Source organism: Molossus molossus, unplaced genomic scaffold, assembly GCF_014108415.1.
Source record: "Molossus molossus isolate mMolMol1 unplaced genomic scaffold, mMolMol1.p scaffold_m16_p_9, whole genome shotgun sequence".
In the NCBI taxonomy this organism is placed as follows: domain Eukaryota; kingdom Metazoa; phylum Chordata; class Mammalia; order Chiroptera; family Molossidae; genus Molossus; species Molossus molossus.
Window position 1 is genome coordinate 68,045,574 of NW_023425403.1, and position 18,185 is coordinate 68,063,758.

Sequence of the window (18,185 nt, forward strand, 5' to 3'; positions counted from 1 at the left end):
CCCCCTCCCACTCTACCTGACAAAAAATAGAAAAATGTCCTCAGGTGAGGATAAAAAAAAAAAAAAAAAGATTTCTTTTTTATCAATTTTTTAGAGAGAAAGGGAGAGGGAGAGAGAAGGAGAAACATCAATGTGAGAGTGAACATCGATCAGCTACCTCTTGCACGCCCCCTCTGGGCATCAAACTTGCAACCTAGGCATGTGCCCTGGCTGGGAATCAAACCAGCATTCTTATGGTGCAACGGACGATGCCCAACCTATTGAGTCACACCATCCAGGGCAGAGCCTATACACGGTACTCTAATCACCCACCATCCTAACTAGTCTTTCCATAAAAAATGCAAGCATATTCCTGCATCATTGTTTGTGGTAGCAAAAGAAAGCAAAAATAAAATTAAATGCTCGACAAAAGCAGATGGGTGAAATAAATTTTGAATTATCCACACAATGGAACACTAGTGAGCTTTTAAAATGTTTTTATTATATTTGTTGACAGAATTTGCCAGTTTTTAAAAAGTGTGTTTCAAAATATGCTTTCAGTGGAATTCCATTTTGAGGATAATAAGATATTAACCTTTTTGTTTTATTTATTTGTTTTTACTTATTCTTTCTATAATTAAAATAACTGGCTTCAATAGTAATAATAATATATTGTTATATACTTATAACACGTAGGCATGCTCAGCTTGTAAAGTCAAGATTCTAGGGCTGAGATTGGGCAATAATACCACCTTATACAGAAGTCTGTCTTATTAAGGCTTTTCGACGGGATGTGTTACATTTTTAACATGAATTAATTTAACATAAATATCTTACATATATTTTAAAGGATCTGAAAGAGAAGTGCTTTTCTAAGCCTACCTATATAGTTTGCTTGCAAAAATTCTTAAAATAGCTTTTACCCATTAAAATCTTAAGAGGATTACACAAGCTAAATTAGTGCCCGGACTGCAAAAAGCCATAATGAACTTAATATTATTGCTTTCCAAAATATAGACCAATCCTTAATAGACTATTTTACAATAGAAAGTGCCTTTAGGGGTCAGTATAACGAAATTAAGATCAGTTTATAAGCCTTACAAAAAGCCTGGTGGCAGCATGAAAATGTCCAGTGTAATTATTTGTGAATTCACTTGCTCACACACCATTTTCCTTTCCAGGCTTGTTTTGTAAGGAAGTGAACTGACAGATCTCTGACTTTTCTTCTAGAAATTGCACGTGTATTGTGCTGTTTCCCTCATGTATAAAGGCTACTTAAATTTATCTAGTCAAAGTCATATTTAAAGTTGTTGGTGCTAAGATGTGAGAATCATTGTTTCCGGTTTGTCCCCAATTATTATTTAAAATTTTTTTTTCCTTATTGAGTTTAGAGAGAGAGGAAGGGAGAGGGAGAGAGAACATTGATTGGCCACCTCCTGCATGCCCTTCACTGGGGATCGGGCCCACAACCTGGGCATGTGTCCTGATCGGAAATTGAACTGGCAACCTCTTGGTGCATGGGTCGATGCTCAACCACTGAGCCACACCAACCAGGTTGTCCCCAATTATTTGATCGGAAATTAGTTACTGAAGCAAATTTAAAATAGCCATCATGTTCCAAGTTCCAGTGGGCAGGAGATCCCTCAGTGGCTTTTTCTTTTTATAGTCTTCTTCTTCTCAAACTTGTTTTAAAACTTATTTTTAGGGAGAGAGAGAATCATCGATGTGAGAGTGAAACATCAGTTGGAGCCTCTTAAACACCCACTACTGGGGGATCAAGCTTGCAGCCTGGGCATGCACGCCAACCAGAAATCAAACTGGCAAGGTCTTGGTGCGTGGGATGACAACCAACCAACTGAGCCACACTGGCCAGGGCTTTGTAGTCTTCGTATGACAGTTCAGATTGAGACCCTGTGACTCAATGCATAGTCTGCCACTCTGACTCCTCCCATCTTCAGTAACCCGGTTTCTGTCTTGTCTCTGTTTTCAGCTCCAGCATCCTTCTTACTGTCCCCTTAATATTCAAGGCTGGTTTAAGCAGATGTACTTTGATCACATGACTCAGCCTTCTAAAGCGCCTAGTGCAGAGATTGGACAAACAGTTTTAAACATCTAAGGGCATATTGATGGCATCAAAAATTTGAAATTAAACTGGCATTGAGATTTGATAACAAGCCCTTTAAAGATAAATCGTACTTGGTTTTTTCCTACAGTAATTTATATTAAAGACAGTGAACTCACTCTTCAGGGCTTTGTTTTAAAAAATAAGCCACATTACAATACATCAGAATGACCTTGTATCAATAAATAGAATGTTTATAATTAAATACAAAGCATATACATTTTATATGCTGAGTCATTTCTTATTTGTAGGTAAAAAATCTTGAGGCCATCTGGATGGCTCCATAAATTCCTTGCCATAGAGTGCTCACCAAGGTTTGGAATTGATTTCCAGTTAAAATAACACTTCCAAAGAGAAAGGCTAAAATAAAGTTTGTTCCTAAGGCGGGATAAGAAAGCCCTCTGATTTGTATGGAAGCTACTGCAAGAGTTGACTTGAATTATGTAAAGGTCTGAAGATGTGTTGAGGTTATTGATCAGAGTTGCTATCAGCTTTCAATATTAAACATCTTTTCCACTGGCCCTCAAAGTGAAAACCTTCCCTAGACTCGAGGTCTGCCTATTAATAGGCTTAGTCAGAAGAAAACAATTACTTCCAAGAACAGCTTTTTTTTTTTTTTTTTTTTTTTTACCATTTCTGACCCAATATTTTTTTTCTTCTATGACTTTTATGTTAATTACTCTATTTTTCAACTCTTAAAAAAAAAGATCAGCAATACATAGTATTTCTCTTTTTTGGTGTGTGGCTAGCTCTCTGAAAAGAAAACTGGTCCCGTGGTTAAAACATTTAGAGAAAAATTGGATTTTGGTTTTTTACTTGAAAAACTATGTATCAAAATAGTAAAAGTTATAGTCAACTTTCAATGTTACAACAAATATTGCTGGGGAAAAAAAAAACAAAAGCCTACCTTTTAATATAGTTATCAGAACTTACTATGTGAAAAAACAACTAAATTTCATCTTGGGCTGGTCCATAGTAATTCATGGAAGAAGGGTACATTGTACTTAATTAGTCCATGCTGACTGAAGCAGCTAATTAACATACCAATAGTAATGCACTTAGTATTAGTCATAGGAGTTGCTTCTCAGAGGAAGAACTTCGCTGTACTTGAGGTCATCACTACTCATTTAAATTGACATTGAACAGGCACAAGAGGACAGGCAATAGGGACTATACCATCATTGACAGAAAGATATGGCTAGAAAGAAGTTATAAGAAAAAAAAAATCTTAAAATTACTTGAGGTTTATGGTATGTTATTTATTTTTCTGATCCAGTGAAAATAAAATTTAAATGATATATAATTTTATGCTTTCATATTTTTATTGTTGGCTAGTATTACCTAATTTTTATTTAAATGAAATACATGAGGCACATAACCTGTGGGAGAAATTTGTTATGTCTGGTAGCTTAATCTGCTTGAATGTTTCAAGAGATTCTAACCAAGATATGTATATAAAATTTAACTGTATATGTAAATATTATAAATAATGTTTTATTAAATTTACTGTTATTAAGGATTCCCTTAAGATTTCAAGGTTTAATCACTTTGTACTAGTCCTCCATCATTATGGTGTGCCCCACACGCATTACTTAATTCTAGGCATATATTTCTATTCTTAGACACTTTATTGAATTCCCCTAGTCAAAAAAAATCCATATTGAAATGTTAGTGGTAAACCTCAGTTGCATAAATAATGGTGATCCTTTGTAATGAATAATTTAGTTATACTTTAAAAATAATTCATCAGGAACAAGATGTGAGTAGGAAACAGGATGAAGTGCTGGCATACGAATGCTATCCAGACATTTCTATGTGAAAAATGTTGCATTTTATAACATTACTGTGTTAACTACATGTCCTTGTCCTTGTCAGCTCCATCAAAAATCAGATGTTTAAGAAAACCATAGCATTATCATCCCACTCAAGTTTGAATAGCTTAAGATTAAATAAATATAGTTAAATCAGTGGTCTGTGTGCAGCAACTAAATCTAGAGCCTAGAAATAGTGTCAAGTTTGTAGCCACTTGGTAATCTATAAGCTAACTAATTTCTATCTAATATAAATCTGGAAGCTAACTCAGTAGTTTTCAACTGGGCGGGAGGTGTTGTCCCAGCATCCCTGGGTTACATTTGGCAATGCCTGGAGACATTTTTAGTTGTCACACTGGGTGCAAGAGTATCTAGTAGAGGCAGGGATGCTGTTCTACCTCCAACAATGCACCAGTTGACCTTCACAGCAAACATCTTCTCACCCAAATGTCAGTAGTGCTGAGGATAAGAAACATTTGTTACTAACTCAAGGTTCCTCATCCTTTCATTAAAGAGAGACAAACCCTTGAAAGTTTTAGGGGTGATCCACCCACTTGTTTTAAGCTATGACAAAATCTTGTGGGGCAACTGAACTGCACCAGAAAAGCTCTGTCATTGTAAAGCCGAGACTTGCAAAGCCAGGCTCTAAGAGACCTGGCAGGTCATATAAACTGAGTTCAGCAGTCACAGTCTCGTTTGCCTCATTCCACGCATTTTAAGGGAGCAGCCACTGTCCGGCTCCAGGCATTGGTAGCCAGTCAGGAGCAAAGGCTGGTTATTATCACAGCTGCTAATCTTTAAAGAAGAACCAGAAATATAGATTTTTGTGTGGGTATGAAGTCCTCTAATGCTTACTTGTTTCTAATTCTCTGTTTAACAGACTAGAAAAGGCCAAACAAAATGCACCAGATCAAATTTAGTTTTCTGGTCATCAGGGTTTATTATTTTTTAACCTCTGTCCTCAGTTCTTATTGTCATGGACATATTGATTGATTGATTGATTGATTGATGACTCATTCATTCATTCATTCATACATTCATTCACTCTCTCCATTTACTTAACAGACACTAACTGAGCACATATTATGTTGTTGGTGTAGAGGAAAACTAGCATTAAACAAGACCACACAGAATTCTTGATTATTCTGAAATGGTGAGTTTATTCTTCACTGAGCATCAAACTGACTCTTTTATGATTCTTAGTATGCATTTTTAATTAATTGATCAACTGGTTGATAGACTTGTTTCCTTTTCCACAGCAACTTTTCCTATTAAAATGTCAACACATACCTGGGTATCTCATTCCCAACTGAACTTTAGCAAGTCAGAGCAACTAAGGGATGGCGCTTTGAAAATTGAAAATATTCCACAAATAAGTGAGATCATATGATACTTGTCTTTCTCTGTTTGGCTTGTTTCGCTTAGGATGATACTTTCCAGGTCCCTCCATGTCATCTCAAAGGATAAGAGATCTTTCTTTCTTACAGCTGCATAGTACTCCATTGTGTATGTGTACCACCGCTTTTGTATCCATTCGTCTACTGATGATGGACATTTGGGCTATTTCCAGATCTTAGCTATTGTAAATAGTGCTGCTGTGAATATAATGAACATAACAGTCTGAGGAATGGGGTAGTCCCAGAGAAGTGGAAGTAAGGCACAGACTGACAATCCCCAGAAGAGAGGGTGGGCGGGGAGAGACGAACCACAGAACTTATATTCATGTGTGCATGAACAATGGACATGGACAACAAAGCTGGGAATAGGGTGGGGAGTGGGAGGGTGGGGGGACTCAGTGGGGGGAAAGAAGAAACATCTGTAAAAAAATAAATTAATTAGTTAAAAAATAATTAAAAAATAAAATAAAATTAGTATCATTTGCCTAGATCCTGCTGTCCTGACTTTTGCAACAATCCTTAGAGATTATCTTCATTTTGTAGATGAGAAAACTGAGTCATGGGTTAAGAGAGTAGATTATTATCACACCGCAAGAGAGGTGATTATTATCACCCAGGTGGTTACGTGTTGAAGCCAGAATTTGAATCATGGCTGTCTATGGCAAAAACCCTTGCTTTGCCCTGTTATGCCATAAAGATATAAGGATAAACATGTGCACTTCAAGTTGGGGTAAAAGGGCAAGAATGGAAGAAAAACAAGTTCTCTGCACCTCACCCTTTTCTACAATTCTTCATAGAGTTTAAACCTTGATCTTTCTTCAGGCTCTACACACACACACACACACACACACACACACACGCAGGCAGACATCAGATTTCTAAGAAAGTTAGCATTCTGGATGGCCCAGAGCCATAGTGCTGGGTTTTCCAGGGTGTATTAGCACTGTTTCTGCACCCTCACCCTGTGATGGTAAGAATTAGGTTAATTTCTGTCTTCCACACTCTCTTCTAAGTAATTAACCCAATTTATGCACATTTTTCTTTTAAATCTAACATAATCATCGATATCAACTGTTGTTTAGCTCAAATTCAGACTACTGGATCTCTTGTATATTTGTAGATTTTTTAATAATTAAATTTCTCTACTTGCAAGTTTCAACTTTAGAAAATAAAAATGTGAACTTGAAACAAGGTTAAGAGAAAACACACCAATTAAGTATGTGTGCATTCTATTAATATAATAGAACAAGACTTATTTGTGAATCAAGGTTTATTCTCAGGCGCTTCAAGGAGAGAATTTTCTTTATTAAAAATAAAAAAAAACCTGTTTCCATACAGTAAAGTGGACTCATTGCATTAGTCATCGACAGTGTTAAGAAACTAATAATTGTTTTTTACGCTTTTCAAGCCTCTTACTTTAGTAAACCTATAATTGAAAAGTGAAACTTTGTAATAAAATAATATAACTCAGTTTATGTTACTATGGGAAAGTAAAAGGTTTCCTCCTACTTTAGTTTATTAATTTTCAAATAATGCTTAAGGGCTTGTTATGATAGTTCTTTACAAGGTAGTAAATATATAGTTATCCAGACTGTCTGGGTTGAAAACTAATTAATATTAGAAACTGAAGCATTTAGGCTTGTTATTCTGCAAATCATATAAATCTAAATACAATTTTCATATTAAGTCAATATTCAATGATCCAGGGATATCCTCTCAATGCAAACTATAAGCTAAAACATCCCTCTTTTTATTATTGTTGGTAAGCAAGCCATCTAGAAGTCTAAAATGTGGCACTGAAAAGGATAGTTTGGGAGACCAGTGGTGAAAACAGCAATCTGAAAGAACAAAAGGAATTAAAAATAAAACTATTCAAATAATCGAAAGTTTCTTTGAAAGAAAATTTGCAAGAAGAGAGGACAGGGAAAAAAAAAATACATATCTGAAAGAAAATATCAAGCACTATAAAAACTGGGATATATATTCAAGACTTGGTGAATGAAGTTTTTTGTAATTTCTATTATATTGCTTGCTTTAAATCCTGTTCTAGAGATATTTTTAACAGAAGCACACATTTTAAAATTTGCATAAACATGAAGTTGTAAGAGGAATTTATTATTCAAAAAACAAATGAAGGTATAAGAACACAAGAAATCTCATTTTTTTTACTCATACTTTTAAATGATCAAGTCATATTAGATTTTTAAACGTATTTCTAGACAAGTTCTTTAAAAAGATAAATGAGGATTTCATGATCATTAAGTAATTTCAAAACATGGCAGATACAAAAACATTGCAAATTCATAGTCAAATGGTGTTAACATTATTTAATGAATTAGGTGACTAGCATGTGGCAAATGGAAAGGAAGAAATTATTGAAAATGTTGTGCTTGTGGGTTTGCAGCAGGATACGAGGAGGTCAGAGGGGAAAAAATATTATTTTGAAAAATTAAAGACTTTGATTTAATAACTGCAAAATCTGATGTGCTACTTTAGAAACATAAAAAAGTGACAATTGATGTATATTGTGTGATACCGTATGCAAATATAATTGCATGTGCACTGACGTCTTGTTTGTAGATATGTAAGTGAGACCATATGTTACTTGTCTTTGTCCGGCTTGTCTCTAGGTCCATACATGCTGTCGCAAAAAGTAAGAGTTCCACCCTGGCCAGTTTGGCTCAGCAGTTAGAGCATTGGCCTGCGGGACCCGGGTTTGGTTCCTGCTAAAGGCACGTACCTCGGTTGCAGTTTGTCCCCGGCCCTGATTGGGTCTTGTGGGTGGCAACCACTCGATGTGTCCCTTTCACATTGATGTTTCTCTCTCCCTCCCACTCTATCTGAACAAAATATCAAAAAATGTCCTTGGGTGAGGATTAAAAAAAAAGGTAAGCATTCCTTCTTTTTTACAGCTGTGTAGTGTTCCATTGGGTGAATGTACCACATCTATTTTATTCATTCATCTACTGATGGGTACTATTCAGTGATGGCAATTATTCGTGAGCAGGAAGCAAAGTACAGGAATAAGAAATGTGGCCAGGGTGAATAAAAATGAAATGAAATGTGTATTACCTTGGACAACTTCTTGACATTATTGACCAAAAGTGGTGGAGGAATATGTGAAAGAGACTTATCCCTTCAATAGTGTATGTATCTTTTCATTCTCAACTTCATCATAACTTTTTATCATAGTACTTTAAGAAAGTGACATCACTAATTAAGAGATGAGCAATATAAATTTGAGACATCTTTCTATTTTTCATTCAGTAACAACAACAGAAACCCACAATGACAACAGTAATATTTATTGAGCAACTACTGTGCGACTCTCTAATTTTTTTTTTCTTTATTGATTTTAGAGGAAGGGAGAAGGAGAGAGATAGAAACATCAATGAGAGAGAAAATCAATTGGCTGCCTCCTGCATGCCCCCCACTGGGGACTGGGCCCACAACCTGGGCATGTGCCCTGACTGGGAATCAAACCGGTAACCTCTTGGTGCATGAGTCGATGCTCAACCACTGAGCCACACCTGCTGATGTGTTTAACTCTTTAAAGTTGAACATACACTCCCAGCCTATGCCTGTTTTTCCCCATAAAACTACTAGCATTTTGTATACTATATATTGCACAAGTATTGTCTTTCTTGTCTTTCTCTCCCCACTAGAATGTAAGTTCCAAGAGTTCACAGAATAAGACACTGAAATAAGCAGCCTCAAGCCAACGCTTCTATTTACTCTTGATCCTGAACAGCATGAGATTGAACTGTGCAGGTCCACTTATACATGGATTTTTTTTGCAATAAATACTGTAAATGTATTTTTTCTTCCTTGTGATTTTCTTGATAACATTTTATTTTCTCTAGCTTACTTTATTATAAGAGCAATATATAATACATATAACACAAAATAGGTCTTAATCGACTGTCAGCGTTATCAGTAAGGCTTCCTGTCAACAGTAGGCTATTAGTAGTTAATTAAGCTTTGGGGGAGTCAAAGTTATACTGCGTGGGAGGTCAGTGCCTCTAACCCCTTGTTGTTCAAGGGGCAATGGTGCTTCCTTTTATGTGAGATCATTATTTTCCTGTAACATTTTAGTAGGAATGTTTTGTTTCGTACAGACCTGGCAAAAAGGCAGGGGAAGAGTTAATGCCAAGGCCTTTAATAAGAGTAAGTGTGGAATGTAAGAATTACAGAAAGCGAGTCTGTTGGTTGAATTTTAAATAATGAGAGGTTGTAAGAAGTAGGAAGGGACCAGATTACCTTTGATGCTACAGTGAGATAGAAAGTCTACGTATAATGAGAAGTCATGAGCTTGCAAGCAAGGGAGAGGCTGCTTCAGGTTTTAACCAGATCTCTTTGCCACACTGAGAATGCCGGACCTCCTCCACCACGGTGTGGCTGCGGGACGGAACCCTGAAAACGAGGCAGAGAAACATTGCAGTAAACCAAACGGGAGCCCAAATAGAAAAGTAGACATACTGAAAACAAAGAGAGTCGTCACAGAACCAAGATGATTTTCTCATTGATTTCACTAAAGCAAGCTCCAAGGTGGAAATTCTCTCTCTTGTTCATTGTGAATCGCTGGTACCTACCAAAGGGGCTTGGCACATGAGCTGTTCTGCTTTTATGAGGAAAGTAATGGAATTGTTATGGTCAGATTGATAAACGGTTATTTGCAATGAAAATATACTTTAATTTTTATCTTTTAGGCATTGATTTTAGAAACCCCCAATTTTTTTAGCCTTTGTCTATAGTTTCTCCTAAATTTGGCTAAGTTTAATTACTTTCCATAATAAACTTCCTAACTGTGAGACTGGTTTTTAAGTCACTACTGTAGTCACAGCAATGACCCCAATAATCAGAGTATCTCTCTTGTGAATATTTCTAAATAAAGCTGATGCAATTTTCCAGACTAATTTATATAAGAGGAACTGATCTAGGCCAAATAATATTCTTCCATGTTTGTACTGAGAGAAAATATGGAAACCTTAACATTCCAGAGCAGTTCTTACTCTATAGATTATGACATTCTATTTATATTGCATTGGAAATTCATACCATATTTTCTTTAGCTGTTGGCTTACAAAATAAGGTCATATAATGTGATAAAAATTTTTTTACATAATCAGGTAAGTGAATAACTGTTACATAGCCTTACCTAATTTTTTTTTTTTAGAATTAGTTATATTTTAACATTGTAGAAGATGTATTTTAAATCTTTACGGGAAGGTAAAGTACTTATTGTTATGTAGACAGCTAAAATGGAAATCGTGCAACTCACTTCACAGCATGTGTAGTTGTCTTACTAACGATAAACTTGGGCTACCCCAGCTTCCAAGAGAAATGTGCACACGTTCTGGAATAAGCATGTTAGCTTGTCCCGTTCAGATGTGTTTCCTTCAGCTAAATAGACTCACTTTATCAAGGGTTTTGCCATTAATTTATTAATTTATGTTGCAGATATAAGCTCAGTTGCCTATAGTGGTGACTGCTGATATTTTTAAATACCTAAAAATATCATCTCTCTTGGATAATGGCTGGTAAAGATAGGAAACCTGTAAGTATGGATATATTATTATCAGGAATTCTTTCAACTGTAACTCAGCTAGTTTCCCCCTAAAAATAAAGCAATATTGTAGCCTATCTTCTTTCTTTCTTCACCAAAATATTGATGTACAGCCCTGGCCGGTTTGGCTCAGCGATTGGAGCATCGGCCTGTGGACCAGAGAGTCCTGGGTTCAGTTCCCGCTAGGGGCACATACCAAAAAAAAAAAAAAAAAAAAAAAATTGATGTACAGTAAAATTTTCAAAGTTAAGCAAAGTATATTAAAAGTTTCCAGAAATCTAAACTGTACAATGCAAAACTTGAGCTCCTTTAAATTAGAAAGTTAGAGTCAGTAATTGCTCCTTTAATGGCTGTTAATTATTAAAAGCATATTTTTAAGCTCTTCGTTTTTAAATGAAAACCTGTTATTCATGTCCTTAAGAAGTAAATGCTCAATAAAACTAAAAGAAAAACAAAACCAAACCCGCTTAAGGCAGTGATGGAGGAGTTCTCAGCAGTCACCTCGACAGCTCAGACCGCCTGCGTCTGAGTCCTCACTGTATCTATTAGATAAATAAAGGTGACTTTGAGCAAGTGACTCAAGACCTTTTTTGCCCATCTTTTCTCATCTGTAGAATGGGGACAATAATAATAATAATCATACCTACCTCAAAGTGTTATAAGGCCTCCCTGAGTTAACATTTACAAAGTTCTTATTAAGTGCCAAGTAAATTCTTCTTTTTTTTTTTTTTGGTACATGCCCCTAGTGGGAACCGAACCTGGGACTCTCTGGTCTGCAGGCTGATGCTCCAGCCCCTGAGAAAACTGGCCAGGGCCCAAGTAAATCCTAACATTCTTATACCAAAGTGAAACTATATAACAAAAAGTAATAGTAATTCTGGCTTCCTTTTACAAAGAAAGGAGTTTTGAAATGATGCGAAGCTGCCAAGGCATGGCAGGCCTGTGAAAAGAGAGGTACCCACAACGAACGAACAAACAAACATTAGGTCGTAATTCAAATATACTTGAGTATCTTCCCTGCTGTGGCAATTCACGTCGGGGGTTTTGCTGAAGCACTTTTGTTGTCATTTTATCAAATAACAGACAAAACCTATGCAATATTGGTTTTCTGTTTTACAATGAAAACCAAAATTTGAGTTGAGTTTAACTGAAAGAGATTTTGCTCTTGGTATAAAATACTACTGACACATATCAGGAAAGTAGGGAACCATTTAATATTTGTCTCACACTATCCTACAGAAAACAAAAATCTTCTCTAAACAGAACTGTTTTGAATAGCAGGCCAGCAGCTAACAATTAAGCACTGTGCAAGAGTGTAACTGGAGGCCCGCATAACACATGTTTAAATAGCTGAAGGCTGTAAAGCAAGTTGACAAACTATTAAGTAACAGAGATCTTCCTACCTTGACAAATAAACTTCATAACCTAGATGACCAAATACAAATTTAATAACATCCTCAGAGCCCTTGGAGACCCACGGATGACTCCCACCTCTGCCAACCTTCCCCAACTGCCTTGCCCTGCTCATGGTCAACACCAGGAGTTACCTGGGCATGAATTTGGAAGTCCCAACCCTCATGCCAATACTCAATCCTCATCTTCCTCAAATATGTGCCCTCTGGTAACCTTTCAGACCCAAAAGTGTCCTATTCAACCCTCCAAATGATGGATCCCAGGAACAGGCATTTGCCAGCTTCAGGAAAGGTGAGTTGACTTGCTTGGGTAGGGATTTCCTGGTTCCCACAGTTTCACCTTGTGGAGAGAGACGTGAGACGCGTACAGGAAGTTCTCCTACTTGTGTGTACTGATGAGTGAAACTGCAAATCCAAGAAGATGATTTTCATAAACCACACATGAAATTAGTCTCATTACAATCACACCTGGCAGGCACTAGGCAATTTAAGGCTATGATAAATATTTGTCTGCTAGAATACATTGTTTAGACTGAGTGACCTACTGCTCCTGAATTATTTAGAGCAATATAGTTTGTTTAGAGCAGCATGGGTCTGGCCCATTTTCCTTAGTCCCATGAGTTTCACCTAAAACAGTGACCTCACTGATTTACTTATACAAGGTCTGTGTGGTCACTGATTCAGTTAACCATTCAGTAAATATTTACAAAGCATCTATTATGTGTCAGGAACAATGCCAGCACTGGGATACAGTGTTCTAAAAATAGGCACAGATTCTGCTTTTCCCAAACTTAAAATCTAGGGGGAGAAAAAATCACACAAATAAAGATAATAATAGTGCGGTGTGATAAGTAACACACACTGAGCTCTGAGAGCACACAGATGAAGGCCCACTTCTGTGATGATCATTGATGTGGTCTGCAGGAGTCAGATCATGCAGGACCTTGAAAGTAATGTCAAGGATTGAACTTGATTCTAATAGTAATGAGCAGCGCCGTGGAAGGCTTTGTGCAGGATGGACGTGATCGGGTTATGGTCTTATGAAAGTCACCATGACATCAGACCAGAGAATTTATTTGAAGTTTTTTGTCATCACACAGGCATCAGATAATGGGGGCTGTTCCAAGGATATGGCAGAATTATTAGGAGGAATCAAGAGACTGAAGTAGCTGGAAATAGAATCTTCCTCAACTAACAGAACTAGCTGGATGTTCGCGTGTACATGGTGAGGGGAAGGGAGGTTGAGTCTGGATTTCTGTGCGAGGCATGTGGATAGTCTGTCATCTCTACTAAGAAGAATAACAGGAAAGAGAGGTTCAGGTTGCAAAGGAGAAAAGGAGAGTGAGTGGATGAGTGCGTTTTCAGGTATTCCGAGTTTAAAATAATGGTGGGAGATCTAACTCAAGGAATGTCTGTGGTCAGTGGTGACACTTAGGGAAGTCAAGCTGTCAATCGGCATACAGTACCACTCAAACCAGGAGCACAGGAGCACCAGGGGTAGCAGGCCGGGCGAGAGTAAGAGCTGAAAGGCAGCACTCTGCACCTGGATGGGCAGAGAAAGAAGAAATTACAGAGAAATGGGAGCCAGCGATACCAGCAAAGAGCATGAAGGATGGTGAAGGGAACGCCAGAAGTGCTCGATGCAGCTGAGAAATTTTAAAAACAAGTTAGGAAAGAAAAACCTGAGTGTCTACAGAGCACACAACTGTATGTTTATTCAGACACACACTCATATGCACTAGTTTTTCCCACAGACTATATACCCTTATAATCATAGCTACCCACACACCATATATACACCCACACACATTCACAGACACCACACATTGTTCTATAAACCCATGGGCATGGCAATACCACATGGAGAAATTCTCATTCATTAAATTCAACCCTGGGTCTCTGCTAGCACATTATTAACTCAAGGACGTGTACTAATTTAAAATGAGAAAGCTTTGCTTTGTGGTTCAAACAAGAATATGGCTCACTTTTCCATCTCTTAAATGGGCCCAGTAATACTAGGATAAGGACGTTTTGAGATTTAATTAATGTTTACTGAGTGATTTGAGAACCAAAGATGAAAGGTGCTGTGTAAGGCTATTACCGGTGCTGGGAGTGATGGTGGTGACCTACCTGAACATTTGAGCACTGCAATATGTTAAACCACAATATAATCCAGGATGATAAAATACAAGATATTATTAGATGACTTAGAAGTGGTAAGGCTATCACTAAAATGTCCAGCTAGTTATTTATATTTCATTATCTTTTTGATGTCTGCTCAGTTTTAGCTCTTATTAGTCATGCAGCTCTCTCGTTCTCTACTTTGTCTTAACATTCGAGAACAATTCAACTGGAAGGGACCTTGGGAATCTTCCAATTTAACCTTGAATTCAGCAGATGAAGCAACTGAGTCCCAAGCTTGTATTATTTATCCCCAAATCACCCAGTTCGAATTTAAAATTAAGTCTCCTGGCTTCTGTGTTTCTCCACTAGAGAATATTTCACAAGCAAGAAAATAATTCTGAAATTAGAATACCATACCAGATAAGGAATGTAAAAAAACATTACTAGCAATAACAAGATAAACAGATTAACAATAGCTATGAGAAAGATGAAGTAGCACTTCTTTTTAAAATTAAAACAAGGGGCATTTTAAATTTAATATTGAAAACAGAACACCCATTATTGAAGAAAACGAATACACAATGGAGATACAAGAGGAGAATGAAAGTAATTAAAATTCATGAAATACAATTGAGTTATTCAGCTTCAGCCATTATTAGTCTCTGTGAAAAGAACACATTTGTTTGCTCTGGACATCAGAAGATGTGATTTATGTTTTTCCCAACAAATACATATATATTTTTTTAACACAACCTAGGTCCCAGGTACTCTGCTCAGTTCTGAGAAAGAAGAAAGAAAAGACAGCTGAGATCCCTCTTTCACTTCGTTTATGCTAGAGAATGTTTAGGGCAGTGAAACGATTCTGTATGAGACTTGAACGCTAGACAGCAACACTGAACACTGTACATTCATCACAACCCATGAGCTAGACAACACAAAGCGCACTTTGTAGTGCCATCCCGGTGGTGTGCGCATCAGAGCAAACCCAGTGGTACAGCGTGGTTAGTGAAAAGGAAGACCTGTGTTTAGCTCTCCAGAGCTGCCCTTGGATCACATGTAGCATAAATGTACCTGAGCATCTTCATGTATCTCACCAGGGACACATACTATCAGAGATAAATTAATGAGGGTGGGGTTGGGGAGAGAATCACTGAGGTTGCTATCTTATGGTCATTTGAGCCAGCAGCAGCCACTGACATGGGCTCAGGCAGCCAAGGCCCTTCACCAAGTCAAGGGGCGGGAGGGCAAACCATGAATCGCACCCACAACAGACATTAACATAATATTAAAGGACAGAATTTATCATACCACGGGGGTCACACAACTTTGTTTTTTAAATATAAGTGGCTCAAATAGGCAGATAGACAGGCTCTGCCTTATACACACCTTCCAAAACCCCCATGGGTACATCCCTTTAGAAGGATCTAACTGGCATCCAGCATGTTGACTTCAAGAAAATCTAGGTACTGTAATTTTTCCATTGTAGAATGTGAATAAAATGGAAGTCCCAGGTCTTTAAAATATAGTCAAGAAATTAACTATACTAATAGTATTAATAATAATACTAGAAACTTGAAAGTATGAGATTAAATGCCCATCCAAAAAAGGATATTGAATCAATCATAGTGTGTCTAATGAAATACATTAAAGCTATTGAAAAATAATGGTGATTCACGTGTGTAAGAATCATTTATTCAATTCATTCATCCAACAACTATTTATTAAATTCTCTATAAGATACATTACTAAATGAAAAAGCTTAGAATAGGGTATATTCTACAATCCCATATGCAATTTAAAAATCAGGATACATGTATATGTGTTATGTTGTGCCTTTCGTGGATAATCTAATTTAATCATCCAGATGACCTTATCATTACCCCACTTTACAGATGAGAGAGCTGAGGCATAAATATTAAGTACTTAGTCCAGTGTTAACTTGTTTCATAGGGAACAAAGTCAGGATTTTAACTCAGAAACTGTGGCCATAGAATAAGAAACTATAATAAGCTAGTCTAAAGTAATTGATAACCTGTAGTGTTTTGAGTTATTCAAGAACATCTCACAGACATTAATTTTGATTTTCAGTGTTCTGATATAATTCTGTAGAGGACCATTTGAAGTTTTGGCTATTTTCTTAATTAATAAGAACAAATATTTTAGTATTTTCAAATTAGCAATGTTAAGGAAAAGTACAAAATTCTGGATATAAGAAATGGCTTGTTATCCACCCATGCACCAAGAGGTCACCTGTTCAATGGGCACATGCCCAGGTTGTGGGCTTAATCCCCAGTGGGAAGCATGCAGAAGGCAGTCAATAGATGTTCTCTCTCATCAATGTTTCTATCTCTCTCCTCTCTCTAAAATCAATTTAAAAAATTTAAAAAAAGAAATAGCTTGTCAATATCCAGGTAACTTTACTTACATCTAGCCTGTAAAATAATTTGCTCAAAAAAAATGGTGCTAATATGATCTATAAATATATAATTTACATCCCAAAGAGTTAGCCAAACATCTTACAAATAGCAAGATCACTATTATGTCGCTACCATATATTTTTAAAACATCTTTATTGAGGGATAATTGATACTTTTAATTGATTTTTAGAGAGTGGGGAAGGGAAAGAAATATATAATGAGAGAGAAACATCATTTTGTTGTTCCACTTATTTATACATTCATTGGTTGACTCTCGTATGTGCCGTGACCGGGGTTTAAACCCACAGCCTTGACATATCATGATGACACTCTAACCAACTGAACTATTCAGACGTATTTTAAACTTCATTTTAATTGTGCTTTTGAAAAAAGATATCAAATCTTACTTCCAATCAGTTTAATTTAGTTCCTTTTTTTCAAAATTAATAATTATAATCATGGTACTTATAGTTCCTTGAAAACATATGCTGTTCTATATTTTAGATTTAATTGTATATTTTCTTAGGATATATCTATTACTTATTAACCATTATTATCAGAGGAACTACTTTTATTCAGACATCTGTAAAAATGTTAAGAGAAAAGGCAACATAGATCCCCAACTGTGGGCACTAGTTATATCTTTGACCTTCTTGTTCCTTTATACCTGTCCCTTTCCAGAAGCTGGTCTATTTTTATGACAGTAATTAGTCTGATGTGGTGATTTCTCCCAAATCTGTGTATTTTTAACCTGCTTCTCACAAGAGCTACATTTCTATATCTGCAGCTACAATGTAAGGTCCAGAAAGCAGAACTCTTCTGTCATTTTTTGATGTATCCACAATGTCATTAATGTCTAGTGCAGAGTAAGAACTCAGTATTTCTTGAGTAAATGAATAAACGAATGTAGCCTCTGAGTAAATACTGATCATTCATTCATTAACTTGAAAACTCTAGAGTCTGTTCCTGCTTTGTATCAGGTTTTATGCTCGTCTCTAAGAACACAAATAAGGGACTCAAGATCATTTGGAGATGCTAAATATGTAAATACGTAAATAAATCTAATATGCTATTTTATATGCCAAGAAAGTAATTTGGGTTGAAGATAATTTAAACAATTGTGTCAAATATAATTTCAAATATAACTGTATCAAATATAATTTTAAACCCTGGACAGTTTGCTCAGTAGTTAGAGCTTCAACCTGCAGACCAGAGAGTCCCGGGTTCAATTCCTGCTAAGGGCATGTACCTCGGTTGCAGTTTGTCCCTTGCCCTGGTTGGGGTCATACAGATGGCAACCAGTTGATGTGTCTCTCTCACATCGACGTTTCTCTCCCCCCCCCACCCGCTCTATCTG